This window comes from Gopherus evgoodei, chromosome 2, assembly GCF_007399415.2.
Source record: "Gopherus evgoodei ecotype Sinaloan lineage chromosome 2, rGopEvg1_v1.p, whole genome shotgun sequence".
In the NCBI taxonomy this organism is placed as follows: Eukaryota; Metazoa; Chordata; order Testudines; family Testudinidae; genus Gopherus; species Gopherus evgoodei.
Window position 1 is genome coordinate 291,863,833 of NC_044323.1, and position 18,708 is coordinate 291,882,540.

The 18,708-nt window shown below is 44.4% G+C and overlaps 1 protein-coding gene across 10 annotated transcripts in view; it reads left to right on the forward strand.

Annotated features, from left to right (window-relative positions):
• The window catches only part of ADGRB1 (adhesion G protein-coupled receptor B1), a 376,961-nt gene that overhangs the window by 58,226 nt on the left and 300,027 nt on the right, over window positions 1–18,708 (forward strand). The window contains exon 1 of one of the 10 annotated variants that reach the window (XM_030553895.1): window positions 2,945–3,011. The exons of 8 other annotated variants lie outside the window; for them this stretch is intronic. The gene's annotated coding sequence lies outside the window, so the exon portion shown is untranslated. Of the gene's footprint in view, window positions 1–2,944; window positions 3,012–3,191; window positions 3,243–18,708 lie in introns of those variants that run through there. One more of the 10 variants, XM_030553897.1, reaches the window with a different exon arrangement.

Below are 18,708 nucleotides of genomic sequence, written 5' to 3' on the forward strand. Positions count from 1 at the left end.
CGGGAGACTAAGCTCTGCGCCACAAGGGTTGTGGTTTGAGATTGAGCCGCTGCATTGCATAGGCTGCATATGCACTGGAAGTGTGGCTGCTGAGCGGGGGACCCTGCTAACTTGTTATGTTTGTTCTAGTGTCTGTGATCAGGCCTTTGTTTATTCTGCACCTCATAAATCAAGGATAATGGAATAATTATCCTGCCTCAACACAGTGGGGGGGAAGGGGGATGGATTCTTGATGTCCTTTCAAGCCCTATAGTCTATGGTTCTATAATGTCCAACAGTAGCAACACAACGTGATGGGAGCCCAAGGACTGAAATCTGCAAAGACAACCCACTCTACCACCCTCCAACACACACGCCGACACCCTGTTCAATTAGCAAAACACTTTCTCACTGTTACTAGGTGCATTGGGCAGTTGATGCCCAGCCCATGATACTAAGTTGGGCAGTGGTAGAAGAGCTGTCCAGGCGAGCAACGGCTTTGACACATCTACTTGAGCCCATGGAGATAAGCTCTGAAAAGTTTAACATCATGCAGGGAGAGGGATTATTTAGGATGGTAGTATCAGGGGCTCCCTCGAGGTCCGGAGTCGTCTGCTTCTGGCCCCGGCTATAGCAAGGACCAAAAGGATGAAAAAAGCCAAAGGCACATAATTTGGCTGATATCAACTTACTTCTCACACTGCAGTTCGGGTGCGGGAGAGAAACACTTGGATTCATCACACCCGAGTCAAGCTAGCCCCGGGTGCAGTTTTCAAAAGTGGTGTAGGAAACTCATCCTATTGAAACTCTCACATAACACATGGAGTTTCTGTTGATTTGTGCTCCTAAATCAGTTACGTTCTTTTGAAAATCTCTTCCACTATGAAGAAATATTTCCTGAAAGAAGTCTGTTGAACATGGATCAGTCTCTCAAAGGCATAGAAATCAGTAAATATTCCATAACGTAAAATAAAAATCTTTTGCCAATATTCACTCAGATTTGTAAATGAAATTGATTTGGTTGTTCAGGTGTGTCTCTGTTAGGTCATAGTGGCAGGTTCCTCCTTTGTGATTTGTGTGTGTACAGTACTTAGCACAAAGGGCCCCTGATTCCTCAATAGGACCTCTGAGGCCTCCTGCAATACAAATAATAATAATGATTGTGCGCAAACCCTTTCTGCATTTGTTTTCCACAAGGCTGAGTTTCACTGGCATAAATTGCAAGCTTGCTTGTGTGAGGATTAGCATGAACTGAATTTTACATGTGTGCTCATAAGTATTTGTGCCAGAAGGGCTTTCGTGCTTATCCAATCAAGGAGCAGTAGCAACCACATGTGACTTATTTGACCCGTACCAACTTATGAGCGTGCCATAAATAACTAATCACAGAGAACTATTTATGATTAATTCAACATTAAAAAAATCAGCTGAATCAATGAAAATAATGAATAAATTTCATGAAATTTTAATCAGTGAGTGGAAAAAATGCTAAATTTGTTGGCTCATTTAGTTGTAGCTAACTGTTTATTCATCTCTGCCTCAGAACTGTTGCTTTCTCCACTTTAAATTTAGACTGGCCACACACTGGAATATATACTGTGGGGAACAATCCTGCATAGAGTTGAGCTGGCTGGATAAGATAACCAACTGTTATAGATATTTTAAATCTCTAATTCTGTCCCATACATAGGGCATCATTGTGGTAGATCATTGCCGGACAGCTCACATCAACAACTCCAACCCATGCTCTGCAGAGTTCTTACTGATACAAGTGAAAGTCTTGCCTTAATGGAACTGGCCAATGTCCAGCATTATTCAGTAAAATAGCTTATCCCAATTTCTTATCCCTGCAGCACAGATTGACCCAGGAGAGAGGAGCTTGGTGCCTGCAGCCCTGACAGTACAGAGGGAGAGCACATGGGAGCAGCTTGCCCTAAACAGAGCTATCATGTGTAAAAATGTTTTCTTCCAACTCACTGGAGAGTTACAGTCCTGGTCTTTTAAATTCTTCTTCTTCTGCTAACTAGTTCCTGCCCTGCAGGGTGAATTCTATTGAATAACACTGAGAACCTGTATAGAAGGGCCCTCCTTACAGAATAGATGTAGTTTTTAAGGGTCAGGATTGTGTCTAGAATCCTGCCTGTCCTCTTGTTTACATGATCCGTTGCTCAGAGGACTGCCAAATTAGGATTAACTAGCAGGTAAATTAAAACAACTAGTAAGGGGCCTGATCCCCAAGGAATTTCTTGGGTACCTTATAAGAGCCAGTTCTCCAATCCTTACTCCGTAAAGGACTCCACAAGGTGCAAAGCAATGGAGAATCAGGCCCCATGTCTGTACTCTGTGAGTATCTACCCAGCACACACTAAGGTGGCACAACACGAATGGGGGTGGGTTCTTGGGGACTGGTCTCTTCCTGGATTTTTCTGAAGTCCTGGTTCGGGATCTGGAGGGAGCATCAGGAAGTCACAGGGTCCACACCCCTCTCATCCTTATAGAGGACCTTAACAGCAAAATAGCTTTGAACAATGCACGTTGCAATTAGCTGGTTTAAACTCGGCATTTCTCTTTTCCACCTGGCAGTCACTTTAGAGGGAGAAATGTCTAATTTGTCTGTTGCAGAGTTTCGTTTAAGAAGAAACTCTCCTTCATTCCCTTCCCTTCCCGCCTCCCTCCCCTCCAACTTCCCAGAAGGACTCAAAAATTACTTTAACTGAATCAACGCCCTGCCCCCACTCCCTCCTCCCTGCCGCCATTCAACCTGAACACAAGACCACACTGTTTCACGGCTTCCACTGTGCCCGAACCTATTCAGGCCCCTTGTTCCTCCATGAATGAACCCGACAGAGCCCCTTTTGTACAGAGGCAATTGGGCTTTAATTGGAGGCTCACTGGGGGGTGGGGGATGGGGAAAGGGAATGGTGTCACTAGGTCAGTGTTTTGGAAAGGTTGACTGGAAGGAGCTGTCATGGAGAAAACCAGCGGAGCAGAGAGCTGTGGAGGAGACAGAATGCAGTGCCAGTGACCCACAGGTATAGGAACAGGCAGGGTACCTATCCCTACAATAGCCTGCTGATGCTGGAACCGGATCAGCAAACAAACCGAGCCAGGCTCTGGGTCTATAGCTTTTAATAATCGTTTCCTGCATTGGATTTATAATGATAGATTCCCGGGTCCTGTCTGCAGGCAGCACAGAGTAACTCAAGCTGTGGCGAGGACGGTCTTGCATCTGAAAGGTCACTTGCTGCAGCCTGTCCCCTCAGGTAACTAATTCATCATGCACATTAAAGGAGCTGTTGTTAGATTGCCCTCTACAAGCCTCACTGGAAAAACGTTTAGCTTAGGCCCTGCCTATGGGGGGGGGGGAAGGGCCTGCGCTGATGTAGTGTAAACCCCCAGAGTGCCTGCACTGCACTAATATAAAACTTATCCTGGACTATCACACTGGGGAAAGTCCCATTTTGCACTAGTGCAGTGGTTAACTACAGATTTGAATTGATGTAATCAATGCACAAAATCTACAACGTACTACTGTAAAAGAAATAACACCTTCTTCCACAGCCTCTGTGTCTTTGGGGCATATGTGCTCTGTTAACTGACTAAAACAACTGTTCTTTCCTGCTGACTCACTGGGAAAACCCGTATACTTCTGGGAGAGCCAGCTGAATTCTCTGAGGATAGGATCCTTGTGATCAACTAAGAAGCAGGGGAAGGAAAAAACAAAAACAAAAAACACTTGGTTTTCAGATCCCCGATGGAGTTTGCTGCATTAGCACAAAGGGATACCACATTTTGACTTGAAAACTGAGTATGTATGACCATTGAGACAGACGAATGATGGGAGGTGGTTTGAAAAGTAAATAACTGTGTCATTATTCTGACAATACACTGTAATGTAGCATCTCCTCTCTCCAAAATCCATGGCAATCTTTGAAGAGGATGACCGAGATACTGCCCAGGTGGGCTGGAAAATGGGCAGGGTTTAAAACACAGAAGGGATGCAGCTCATTTGGGTGCACTTGAAGTAACTGAAGTGGGATTAAAAGCTGCTTAATTGAGCTTTTTAAATTCCTGAGAATGACATTCACAGGCAGAATCAAGTTCTCATTCTCTGTCTCTCAATAAACCCTCCAGTCTGCATCTCCCTCCTAGACAACTCATATGCCATTTTGTAAGTCTTTGCAGTTATAGAGGCCCCAGAGCCTGCTGGTTGTAGTCAATGCTGTGCTTCCAGTGGGAAGACGTGTTCAAGGCCAGTGATATTGGGCACATGCTAAATTGCACTGTCGGTGTCAGGTCTGGTAGAAATGAAATCAACGTAAAAGGCCTGGCAGCCCTTGTCCTTGTTTTTTCTACCTGTTTGAAAGCAGACAAGCCTGACATTTATACTGCATTAGCGAGACCTGAGCTTAGTATTAGGCATGCTGTCAGATCCATGCAGCTGACCAGGGACTGCTCAAAGTTCAGAGCTCAAACTGCTTGCATCTGGAATGGCGGCAGGCACACACGGATCTGTGACCTTCCCTCAGAAAGAGAATGGCAGGTGGGGAGCAGACGGAGAGCTCCCCCGTAGCACGTTGCTAGTTCTCAGGGACAATGGGTCTGCAAGGTTCTCCACACCACATTTCCATTCCTATGGCGTTTTCTACCTTGCAGGTTTTTCAAGGTGCCAAGAGTACAACTGTCTTTTAGTAAATAGCACAACACCCTCAACTAACCCAGCCACAACAAAACAAAGTGGAGTTGTGCCCACGCAGCTGCTTTTCTCTCAGTGCAACCAAGTCTCGGTGCATTGTTGGACGGACTGGGCAGCTATCCCATAGTGCCTCAGCAGGGAGATAGAATGCCTGAAGGACTGGCATAAAGAGCGACATCAGCAGCACATGGGGCAATGCACTCTGGGATGCCCTAGCACACACAACTGGGAGGAAGGAGGACTGGCTAAACCGAATACCAAACTCAGTTAGGAGTTTGTCTAAATATACCATCTGTAAAAACTGAAAATGAAGGATTTTATGGACATAGGACAGACTAGTGAAATCCATTTATACCGAGATGGGTGGAGACTGTCTTAGTATTTATGTACTAATCAGATAAATGTCCACTATCTCCTTATAAATGTCAGTGTGTCGCTCAAGATCCCACACAGTTTTAGTCTGATCCCACATTAACTGGGGATCATTAACTGGTTGATTAACTCATCCCACATTAACTGGCCTTTCTGTATGGTCTGGGAGGACACACAAAGTTGGCTCTGTGGTTGCCTTTCTCAGCTTTCATCATTGCTATGTTTCCCTCTTCAAATGGATAAGGGCTCTACCAGGTATCTGGAGAGGAATTTAGGGAAACAGAATCAAGCGAAATCTCTTGTTAGGTACTGAAACATTACCATTTCAACAGGTTAAAGAGACAACATTCTGCCTTTTCTAAATCTCATAATGAGTGGATTTGCCAAACTAGCATACGTCATTAGTCTGTATATCACTACCAAGACTCTGGACTGCTACAGAAAATATAGTTAATGTCTGCCTAGTGCTTTGAAGTTGTAAAGTGCTGTCTATCTATGTGCTAAGTATTATTCCTTGTATAATGAAGGGTTGACCCCAGTGTCCCGGCCTATAGTCTGTCACTTAGACACCAACATCTAATGTCCAGGCATGAGAGTGAGCAATTTGCAGAGCTGGCGATTGCTGCTCCCTAGGACTGCGCCATCAATATCTTACCCACTGCTTGATCAAACGCTGTGGGAGAGCCCCAGAATGAAAGCTGCCTTCTATGAATTCTGTTCTATAAAGTTACTGTAATGGAGCTATCTGCTAGCCCAGGCCCCATGCATTAAGTGGAGCAACAGTTAAGCTGAAGGGATAATGATCCTTTACTACCCCAGGCAGGTGAAATCCCTCTTTGATGGCTAGAATAGCTCTTGTAAAAGTTGGCCGTAGGGGCTTGAAGTCAGTTTTAATAGGAAATGTTTTTCCATTGGACCCCACAGCTGTTTTTCTTTTAACCTGAGATAGTTTGTTTAATTTTTTTAAGTAATTGATTTTGTATCCTGCGGATGAAAGCTGTGTGTGTTTTCAGTTCAAACGCAACCAGCGACCGGGTGATCTTACAGTGGCTGGAGTTTTTGTTAGGGAGTTCCCAACCATTTACATTCAGTGCTTCTCAGGAAACGTCACTCCTTGAACTTGCAGAGACAGACTGTCTTTGGGGAAGGTTGGTCCTGAGGGTAAGAGATTGGCTGGGAATTCAAAAGAGTTGGTTTCAGTTCCCTGTTCTGTCATAGACTCTCTCAGCCTCAGATCCCCGTCCGTGACCTGATGATAACGGTACTTCTCCACCCCGTCACAGTTTCAGGGCAACTATACCTGTATTTCCCCCTCTGCAGTCAACCAAGGGTATTCCCAGCCCTCACCTCTCTTGGGTGGAGATTTGTGTCTCACTCTCTTCTGAGTAAAGATTTTAAGATTGCACAGCTCCCTTCCTTACACTGTGATATCCTCAGCAAGCCAGACTCCCTATCAGCCAGCACCTGCACTGTCCTTTCTGTCCAAGGGCTATGATCAGTGTATTGCTAGCAGTTACCAGTTGCTATACAATTCTTTCTAAGCAAGCACATTGATTCTTAAGGAAAAAGCATTACGGAGAAAGCACATTAAAACAATAAAAGAACCTGCAAGCATGCTATAAAACTTACCAGAGGTCACCCCCAATGTCAACCTAGGATGCTGGTAGGTCTCAGTCCTTCAAAACCCATAACTGGGTTTTCCACATGGTTACAAGCCCATCCATCTTAGACTCTGAACCAGAACACTGACTGGGCAGATCAGCCATTTCTTTATCTTCTTTGATCTTGGTTTTCTATGACAGGTAATCAGCAGACAATGACCCATACCCAGGGCACAGCTTCTAAAGGCTGGGTGTTTGCATAACTGGAGTTGGGGAATTTGCATCTCCCTAAGGATTCCCCAGGAAATCCACTGCACGCTTATTACCCCCAAGGTCCACACTTGTCTGGCACATTTTCAATATAGTCTCTTGAACTCTCAGGTCTCACATCTGTCACATCTCCCCCCTAGAGAGGTGACCTACAATTCCAGCCTACAATAATATATAGACTTAATGCATTGAGGTCTTCAAAGAATCCTGTGGGACATTGCCATATTCCTCACACATGGCATAAGGAGGTTGTGAGCAATGATGTAGATTGGTACATGTAAGTACCTCACTAGATAGACAGGAGCTAATCAGCTCCCTAGTGGTGCTCCAGTGCCATGAGATCTTAGGGTCAGAGATGGGAAAGACCTGTTTGATCGCCTCTTCCATTTCACAGGTGCCTGTTACAGGACTTGTCCCGACTGAATGTGCTCTGGGCAATCCGGCTTAGACGTGGTTCATGGCAGCCAGGCTGGGAGTATGGAAAATAATAATTCTTCTTTGCATTTCAATGGTACATCTCATGCGAGTGTCTTCTGGCATTGCCAGACATTTATTAACCAGTGCTGAGAAGTCTGTATACTGATCCCTGTTTTCCAGAGGGGGAAAATACCAATGCACAGAGATCAGTGCCTTCACTAAGGGTTCTGATAGTACCCGTTCTGGAATCTCAGCAGCCATCTAACGCCAAGGACCTGATTTTCAGCTACTCCTTTCCTGTGCTTAGAGCAAGGATGGAGGGAGTGGGATACAGTAGCTTTAACCACCCTTCCTGTATTCTGGGTCCATGGAGGCTGTATCTGGACCCTGATGTAAGTTAGAGAAACCTGAGGGCCGCTCTAACGTATGCTCTGCCCCCAGGGCAGCACAGACTTCCCACAATGCAGTCTGCGCTAGCCCCACTTCCTCTGCTGGAAACAGAGCAGTGATGGCGAAGAACTCTTCTGCCATCTCCACCCTTGCTGGAGAGGCTCTGAGCACAGAAAGTGATCCATCCTCTTTGAGGCCTGTTTATGCTGCCAGAGTATGAATTATGACAAGCCCATCAGTCCACCCAAATGACTGCGAGAATGAGAACCAGGAGGAGAACATGGGCTTTCATATCTCTCATACCCATGTCCCTGCCCCTATGCTGCACTACTACATATCAATGCTGGAGAAAAGCTAAGTAGGATGGTTATAAAGGAGGCTACAATGTTAACCAGTGGGCCACTGGTGCAAAGGAGAACACCCTTCTCCCCCAACTCCCCACCCTCTGAACTGTCCGATCTCATTGCTTCCCAGCGAGGCACTTTTGTGTGATTGTTTCTGGCAACAACAGCCACAGGCGAAAAATATTTCCCCATTTGACTCACTGCTCCGCTGCAGTTCAGATTGTATCTCACTTGGGAAGTTATATTTGACACTGTATAATAGACGCTTTACACAGTATATGCTGTCCTGAACTTTTATGGAAGAGGGAAAAGACAGCAATAAATTACCGGAAGTTGAAGTAATAAAACCTTTAACAGGACTTATCTGTTCTATAGCTGTGGGGTTTTTTAGACTGGAAATGTCTGATCCTCTCCTCCCCCCTTCCCAACACCCTTCACTTTCTCTCACATGGTAGTTAATGTGCTGTGATCTCTCAGAGCCCACTGTACGGTTTGCTGCTTACGTATTTAGAGAACAAATTGTGTCTCATGTTTTGGGGGTGTTTTGGTCTCATATTGTGGCATTGCCTGATAATATCCTCTCCCCACTGCCTGCTTTCATAAACTATCACACTTTAATCACTCTTCAGACTTCAGATCAGATACTGTAGAACTGCTGGCTGGCACCCAAAGCTGCAGGATTTTCATAAAAACCATTGTGGTGCAGATGATATTTTTCTACTTCTGTTCCTTTGTGATATTTGCCAGTGTCTTAGAGCAACACAAAGGAGTCATGTTCAATTCTCCCAGGGAGTGATCTGTAGGAATTAGAGGTGGAAAGGACCCCAACAGGACATATTGTCCAATACCACCCATCCCCAGGTTCCCTATCGTGTGGCTAAAGTGATGGAGTTTCCTTCCCTTCAGTGAGGAGAATGATCAGGCTTTACCCTTCTCTTGAGGGACTATTCCACAGTCTAGCGGACTTTATGATTAGAACATATGTCCTGATATTCACCACAAACTTCACAGGAGCCCCTGGTGACATCATCTTCCTCCATGGACCATCTCAAAGGCTCCCTCTGGCTACTTGGCATCCATACCCTTGTAGACAGTTGTCATACCCACCCTTGGCTGTCATTTGGCCAAGCTTTATATAATTTTTCCTCATAAATCATCCCTTCCCTTCTGCTTCTTAATCATTTTTTGTTAATCAGCTCAGAATTCTCTTCGACTGTGAAACAAACACTGATTAATGAAGTTCCAGCTGAAGCTGTACATTTTTCATCCATCTTGCTCTCTGCTTCGGCAGAAGCTCACCTGCTAGTTGCATTTCCATTCTGTCTAACATGCCCAGATAAGACAGTCATGCATGCCACACTGTTCAAATGCCCTGTGTGTATGAAACCCCAAGGAGCAGTACCAGAGAAGCTCTGCAGTTCTGTCAAATGTGCATGACTTGATGCTGTGGTTAGCCTTCCAAAACGTTAGGGGGTCTGTGTGTGCAACATCCGCCCATCCCAACAGTGGATGCTCGCACTGCCTCACTAGTGATGGCATCGCATCATGCTTCCACGTGAATGTTGTGGTGGACCGTGCGTCACATATCTCATGCTATAATAGTTAGTCCTGCCATGAGTGCAGGGGACTGGACTAGATGATCTCTCAAGGTCCCTTCCAGTTCTATGATTCTATGCTGGGTAATAACATAACTAATTAATATAGACAGACCTTTTATGGGACAATTTACGGAATCACTGCAGCTCCAGCTTACCACTCCTAGCCATGTGCTTTGCAGATTGACTTCCTGATGCCTTCTCCAAATTCTTCCCTCCTGCAACCTGTGCTCCTCCCTCCAAATTCCATGCACCAGACTATAATTTGGACAAAATCTTGATGGTGGTAACTTTGGCCCATAAAATGTGGCAGAATAACTGAACTTCAAGTGCTTCACTGTTCTGAAATTCCATTGATTGTATTTTTGTCCCTGTTTCTGCTATTATCATACATCTCCACTGTCCTTTATTTAAGGGAATGACTTTAATTTATAAGATGGTCTTGAACCAAAATCTGGATACAAATACTCCCTCAAATTATCAGAATATGAGCTTTGATCTGGATCCAAATTTTTCAGTGGATCCCTTTCTCTATTATGTGCGGAACTCACCCCAAGTACAAACACTGCTGATTTTGGTCATTCGGACTCTGGATGGAGTTCAGAATATTGCACCGTTGTTCTATTTCTGCTTAGTTTTAGATCCAGTTTTAGCTTCACCCCATGCATATCTTCTATTATCTCATTGTGCTCTAGTGGAATGAGCACTAAGACTGGGACTCCACAGACCTGGATTCTCTCCTTGTTTGACGTTCTGTACCTCGAGGGCACCCCCGCACCACCATGTTCAGCCTTATAATATGATTGTGTGGTATCTAATGCAAAGTTTGTCATGTCGGGTGTCGTCGGAAGGCTCATGATGCTCTGAGCATTGTTGTTACAGTAACACTATAGGTTGTAATTTCATGTACAGAGTTATGAGGCTGAAAATGTGTCCTCATGGCATAAAACAAGCCCAGGCAAAAGCCCTCCAAGAGCAGAGGGGCAGTTCAGACCTCATCAGGGCATAGATAGGACAAACCCAGCCCAGCCTCACAGGAACAATAGGACACTGGCCTAGGCAGCAACAAAGGATCTGTTGGACTCTTGAGTGAGTGACCCACCTTCCTTTGGTCAGTTTGGGATTACGATGAGGTAATGCCCACTGGACTCTGAAGGGGGAGGGATAGAAGCCAAGAGGGAAGAAAGAATATGATAGAAGGGAGAGACATTTGCCATGCTCTTCCTCCCTCTTCCACCTCTATCTACAGACATTGCCACCAAGCAACTGAAGCACTGATCAAAGGGGAGAGCCTGGTTGAAGGGCAACCATCCAGCCTGTGGTGAGAAGCATCCAAGTTTGTAAGGGCACTGAAAGTGTTAAGATCAGCTTAGAATGTGTTTTGTTTTTATTTCATTTGACCAAATCTGACTTGTTATGTTTTGACTTATAATCACTTAAAATCTATCTTTGTAGTTAATAAATTTGTTGGTTTATTCTACCTGAAGCAGTGTGCTTGGTTTGAAGGGTGTCGGAGACTCCCCTTGGGATAACAAGCCTAGTAGATATCAGTTTCTTTGTTAAATTGATGAACTCATATAAGCTTGCAGTGTTCAGTGGGCATAACTGGACACTGCAAGACGGAGGTTCCTAGGGTTGTTTCTGGGACTGGAGATATTGGCTAGTGTCATTCGGTTGCACAATCCAAGCAGTTTACGTGTCAGAAGCTGTGCGTGAACGGCCCAGGAGTGGAGGCTCTCACAGAAGAGCAGGGTAAGGCTGACTCCCAGAGTTGAGGATTGGAGTGGACGAGCAGATCACTGGTCTGGATAACACCAGGGGAACATCACACCCTGGCTCTTCCATTGACCTGCTATGTAACCTTAGGCAAGTTACTTGGGCTCAGATTCTCAAAGGTATTTAGGTGCCTAACTCCCATTGAAATAATGGGAGTTAGGCACCTAAATGCCCTTGAGGATGTGGGCCATAGGCCCTCATTTTCAGAGTTCTTCAGCACCTGAAGCTCCAATTCAAATTGGTTGAAGGGTTCCCTAGCACCTTTGGAAATCAGACATTTAACCTATCTGTGCCTCAGTTTTCCATCTTCAAAATGGGTGCAGTAATGTATAATGCTTTGAGATCTACAGATAGTGTTGCCATATGTGACCAGCATTGTCTTCTAAAGTCAGCTGATTCATTTGGAAATGGTGAGCCATGAAACTGAAGCAGAAGGAATATTGCACATTCCAAGTTCCTTGGACAATTAATTTTTATGTTTCCATTTCTGGAGATCACTTTTTGTCTGTGTATGTCACAGTGTGGGACCTACCAATGATAGGTCCGATGCTTCCACGGGATGTCTGTGTAGGGTAAAGCATCAGCCAATCAAATGCTTCCTTTTTAATAACATACCCGTCATTAGCTAACTGTATTTCTTAAATTGGTTTCCATTTCTGTAACAGTGTAAGTACATTACAATAAAGGGAGGCAGGTGGAGCATATAGTCTTTTGGTTAAAGCATGAGAGGGAGAAACTGGATGTCTGGGTTCCATTTGTGGCTTTCCCCCTGACCTTGTCCAACTCTGGGTGCCACACTCTAGGGAAGATGTGAACAAAATGGAGAGAGTCCAGAGAAGAGCAACACAAATGATCAAAGGTTTAGACAACCTGACCTAGGAGGAAAGATTAAAAAACCTGGGAGTGTTTAGTTTGAGAAGAAAAGACTGGGGAGGGGAGACCTGATAACAGTCTTCAAATATGTTAAACGCTGTTATAAAAAGGATGGTGATGAATTGTTCTCCATGTCCACTGAAGAATTGATGGGCTCAATCTTCAGCAAGGGAAATTTACATTAGATTAAGCTCTGGACTAGGCTTCCAAGGGAGGTTGTGGAATCCCCATCATTGGAGGTTGGACAGACACCAGTCAGGGATGGTCTAGGTTTACTTGGTCCTGCCTCAGTGCAGGGGAGCTAGACTAGATGACCTCTCAGGTCCCTTCCAGCCTGACATTTCTATGATTCTATGATAAATCACTTGATCTCTCAGTGCTTCATTGCCATATCTGTAAAATGGGGTAATGTTGGGGTGTAATGAGACTACACTCATTAATCCAGACAAACGTGTGTCAGTATCCAACAGCTGGAAGTTGAAGCTAGACAAATGCAGACTGGAAATAAGGTGCACATTTTTAACAATGATGGAAATTGTCCATTGGAACAACTCACCCAGGGGTGTGGTGGATTCTCCATTGTTTGGAAGATTTTCAGTCAAGGTCTTTTTAAACAACACTTTCCAGCCCAAAAGTTATCGGGCTCAGTGGGTGAAACCAAAGTAAAATTCCATGCATGAGGTCAGACTAGATAATCAGATCAGTCCCTTCTGGCCTTAGAATCAAGGGTTCAATGAATGATGGATGTTAGTGAGGGGCTCATATACTTGGGATACTCTAGGAATATCTGGATAGATCAAAATACAGCAGTGACCCCATAACACCTTATGGATGATAAAGTAATCTAACTGATGGTTCGTTATTAAGGGAACCTGCATGGAAATCATCTAAAAGTTAACAGCAGAATAAAAGAACAAAAGAATCAGCCATTATCCGAAGCCTACGAAAGCTCATGCTGAAATAAATGTGTTAGTCTCTAAGGTGCCGCAAGTACTCCTGTTCTTTTTGCGGATACAGACTGACACGGCTACTCTGAAACCTGCCATTATCCAGAGAGGTCATGCAGGGCCCAATCTATTGATATGATTAAATAGTTTGTTAAGTGAATAAGTAATATTCTAATCAAGTAATGGGCCAGGAGAAGTCTGTATTAAACTACTATAGTAGGTAAGTTCTTCATGTGCGACCAAATGACCTCATATTTTTTCCATCTGCATTTATTAGGAAGAGTCATTTCATTCGTCGGTGCAGTGGTGAAAAATTCATTCAGCCACTCCATAGAGTAGGGAGAGAAAGAGGATCTTTCTACAGAGGAAAAAATGTTTATCCTCCTCTCTGTGAAAGTTAATGGGAGCTATGCTGGTATCCTCAAAGGCAGTAGGCCTGGCAGAATGGATATGATCTTGGAGCCACTGGGAACTTTGCTGTAGAGCCCACTGAGACACAGTCAGAGCCTCACTGACATGAAATGCACTGTCCAGGAACTCAATGGACCTGAACCGTGGCCTGCAGGGAGACTCATGTCCATTTTCTCAGGTGGCCTAATCCTGAAGTGAACTCACTTATCCATTATTGAATATCTGTCAACAATGCGATGCAATTGCCAAAAAGGCTAATTTCATTCTGGGGTTATTAACAGGAGGGTTGTATGTAAGACATGAGAGATAACCGTCCCCTTCTACTCAGTGCAGGTGAGGCCTCAGCTGGAGTACTGGGTCCATTTCTGGGCACCACACTCTAGGGAAGATGTGGAGAAACTGGAGAGAGTTCAGAGGAGAGCAACTAAAATGATCAAAGGTTTAGAAACCTGGAGGAAAAGTTAAAACACCTGGGCATTATGATACAGGAGGGCCAGGGAGCACTGGTAGAGAGGTAGAGGGGAAATAGATAAACCCTAAGCTAATTATGGCCCAAGAGCAGTGGCAAGGGGTGGCATCTTAGCCCCCCTGCCAAGAAAAGCGCAGGACCCACCAAACTAACATCGGCCATCTTGTCACAGCATGTTTAGTCTTGAGAAGAGAAGACTGGTGGGGAGGAGAGCTGATAAAAGTCTTCAAATATGTTAAAGGCTCTTATAAACAGGCTGGTGATTAATTGTTCTCCATGGTCCACCGAGGGCATGAGAAGAAGCAATGGGATCTGCAGCTGAGGAGATTTAGGTTAGATATTAGGAAGAACTTTCTTATTATAAGGGTAGTTAAACTCTGGAATAGGTTACCAAGGGAGGTTGTGGAATCTCTACCATTGGAGGTTTTTAAGAACAGGTTGGACAAACCCCTGTCAGGGATGGTCTAGGTTTACTTGGTCCTGCCTTAGTGTAGGGGGCTGGACTTGATGATCTCTCAAGATCCTTTCTAGCCCTGCATGTCTATGATCCTCTCTGTGTCTCAGTCATCTCATCTGTAAAATGGGTTGTAATAATCCCTGACTCCTGGGGAGGAGTCGGAGTGGTGTGAACCTAAATTAATTAGGGTTTGGGATCCTTGAGTAAGCTGGTTGGAGGATGCAGTAGATGGAGAAAGCAGCATTGTTATTATGAGGGAATATAAAGAAAAAAGTGAAAGGTAGGGGTAATAGGCCAGATTCAGTGCTCACGCCTGTGTGATGCTGGAGTGACTTTACTAATGATGATAACACCCAGCTCTTATGTAGCACTTTTCATACATTGATTTCAAAGCATATTGTTTAGGAGAGTAAGTATCCCTAAGCCTATTTTACAGATGGGAAACTGAGTCACAAAGAGCTTAATTGACTTTCTTAAGGGCCCACAGTAGGTCAGGAGCCGAGCCAAGAATGGATCCCTGGTCTGCAGATTCCTCGTTCATGGGACTATTCTGGGTTTACACTGCTAGAGCTGAGACTGACTTTGTCCGTTCGTGTTCAAATGGACCCAAAGTTGAAAGCCAGATCCAATCCCATCTTGAAAACTGGGGAAATTTGCATCCAGCTCTGAGGGTCACAGCTCATGTTTATCTCTATAACAGGCCTAATTCAAACATTGAATTGTGGGGTTTTGGGACATGTACGTGGGCAGTTTCACTGGGAACGTGACTTGACCTAAGTATAGAGGACTAAATTTACCCCTGCTGTAATTCCACTGGCATCAATGCAGTTACATCAGGGCTGCACTAGACCTAATAAGTTTGAAAGTTTCTCCCACTATGAAAGTCCTTCATTTAAAAGTATCCCTGAAAAAGATTGTGCATTGTCGTCTAGTGATTTTGGTGCCACGCTACTTGGCAAGAGGAAAGCATAGCAAAGAGCAGAAGTGACTCAGCCATTCACTTATTTACAGAATAATTAAAGGTTATTAAGCAGTTAATTACTAAAGATTAGGTGGGGGGACTGAAAAGCTTGGCAAAGATTGTAAACGTGCTGTATCAAAAAGGATTTGTGAATCAACAAAAGAGCAAGAAAATGGAGTTAGCAGGGAACAAAGGACGGGGACAAACAGGGACACTCTTAGCAAGATGGCTCTGTCCTCTCAGAGAGAAAGCAAACAAACAAAATCTTCAGCTTGCTTTTATCAGCTGGTAAATGGGATTTATGCTTCACCTTGTAAGTTGCACATGGAATGTGAATAGGGCTTTCCATTCCCATGACTTGCTTTGGACAAAAAACCATTCCACTAGGAAAGAGACGAAAAGTCTGTGTGAACAGATCAATAATATCTGTGGTGAGGAAAGTTAAAAATACTAGTCATAACTTGACTTTGAGCTCCCATAATCCCTTCCACCCTAGGATCTCAAAGCGTTTTACAAATGTTAATGAACCTTTATGAAGTGGGTAAATGTTACCAGCCCCGTTCTACTGATGGACAAAACCCAAAAGGCTGAATCCTCTTCTCTCAATTCCCCTTGCCTGCTGGAAGCATCTCACCATCTGAAGTGAAAATTGCCCAGAATGCAGTGCACCTGGAGCAATGCAAGGGATTCTGGAATATCTACCAATTCAGCGGTGTGGCCAGATTGACGGAGCACAGTACCAATAGGGTTGCAGGGCAGAAATGTATGACAGTTTACACCAGTGCACTTATAACAGTGCAAACAATCAGATATAATGGATTAACTCCACCAATGCATATTGCGCTGGTGGGATAGACAAATGTAGACAAAGCTGAAAGGCCAGATTCCAATGAGAGTTAGATGCCTACATACCTTTAAAATCTGGCCCTAAGTGATTTGTCCGACTATGGCAGGTCAGTGACAGAACCAGGAATGGAGTACAACCCATTAATTCTGACCTACTGTCCTGTCCTCTCAACCCCTAGACTCCCATCTCTTTTTACTCCACCCTCTCCAGAAAGGCCTTTCAGATGTGCTCTCCTGAGTAAGGGGTGAACCTCAGTGATTTGGAGGCTTGATCTGAAGGAGCACCCCACAATTCAGGTGCTTCTCTGAACTATCAGAGAAATTTGCCAAGATTCTTACACCTGCCACTGCAGTTGGGAATCTCAGGGTATTAGGTTCTCTCATGAGATTATTGGTACTTCCTGTGGTGCCCAGAAACAGGATGAGACTGATATCCTGCTTCCCGCCATGTTATTTTGAGCACTTCTAAGCGTGCTTCTGGCCAAAACCACAACATGTGAAGCCCAGTGGACAATGAAATATAATGGAGAATAAAAGTTATCTGAGGGAGATCTTGTGGGGGAGCTAAGAGCCCTCAAATCCTATTCATGTCACTGTGAGTGACATGTGCTCAAGTTCCTCTTAGATTTTGACCTTTGAAATGTTTCATACTTCGAAGGGCCATCACTGGTACTCAGCAGTTCATGAGGCCCTATTGCTTGAACTCAAGGACTAAGCCCATTACCATCAGAAGCAATCACAGACTCATTAAACCTCTTATATTACCCAGCTACTGAAGAGGGACAAAGGGACAAAGACTTTCCTAGCATGGGTTACAAATCGACTATGGCACAACGAAGGTGTATCCATCTACTGGTACAGCTGGATCTGTGCATTTTCATAGGACATGTGAGAATTGCCTGTAGTGTTCCCTCATGGGTACAGCCTGCTCTGTCCTATTCAATCTCAGCCTCTCATCATATACCTCATCCTCCATCCAGCACCTGTTCATACCTACCTCCCTTACCAGTCAGGCTCCCATCATGCTACACTGACTATCACCTTCTTCCACTGTGCATGGGATTCTGAGGGAAGGGGCTGACATCCCCTGCAATGGTGTTCTTCTCTCAAAAGGAAGGGTGTTGAGAAAGAGTCATTAAGCAGATGGCACATAACCAACCAGGTCTGTAAGGAGGAATGAAGGGATGTTCTTCCTCCTGACACTTGGACTTCCCTGAGATGCTTTAAGCCCCCTAATATTTGTTGGTGAGTTCAATGATGACATCATACTGGACATCACATGATTGGTCAGGGGAGGGGGCTATCAATTCTGATCTCATGGGCTGCACTTCTGTACGATGGACTCTGTTGTGTCATGTATACTTCCTTCAGACTGTCCATTTCATTCTCCCTCTCTCTCTCTGTCTCTCTCTCTCTCTCGCATACACACACTCCTCTTTTCCTTCCTTCCTGGCTGGGTCCATGTGCTGTTTGCTCTTGAAAGTTGCCTTTAAACTGACGTCTGTGAAAATGGGCTGCTGCTCAAATGTGTATTTCCCAGCTCTGCAGTTTCTTCAGAGTGTTTTTTTTAATTAATTAATCCCTTCAAACACGGTGTTAAACAGCTGAGCCCATGGCAGGTCCCATTATCTCTCCTGCTCATTTGTTTTCTAGGGTAAAATGTTTCTTAGTGGGCTTCATTTTTGCTATCTGCATTTATCAGAGTGAATGCCAGGCGTTGATTGGTTATTGACTGCCAGGTAATGACTGATTTCCTTGAAATAGTCTTTTGCCTGCCCTGAAGCCTAGAGAGGAAGGAAAGGGTCAGTAAAAATAACTATTTGTGGGACTGTTGATTACGGTTTATAATTGGTCTTTGTCACAGGTGTATTGACCGGTTTGTTAGATTATTAATCACCTTCGGCTTTGCTCTGGGTCATTAACTAACAAACTTGTCATTAGATGTTGGCAAATGACCAGTCTTTTCCTGGGATTATTGCATTAAATAACCAGATTCCTTTAAAGAGAAGCAAGAGCTCCCAGTGGTATTACTCTCTGTTTCCTATTGCTGTTGAGTCTTTGGCAGTGCATGGTCTGTTGTTCTTGCAGGGGTCAGCAGCATCCCAGGAAGTATTTTCTACCTTCCAAAGTAGCAAAGTACATGCTTGCTTTCAAAAAGGAAATGGCTTCCATCTGTCTAATCTTTGGCTCTTTGCTAAAAATGGACCAGATTCTCAGCTGGTATAAAATGATGTTGCTTGTTTGACTTCAGTAGAGCTGTGCTGATTTATGCCAGCACATGAGGGGGTTTGAGTGCTGGAGAAA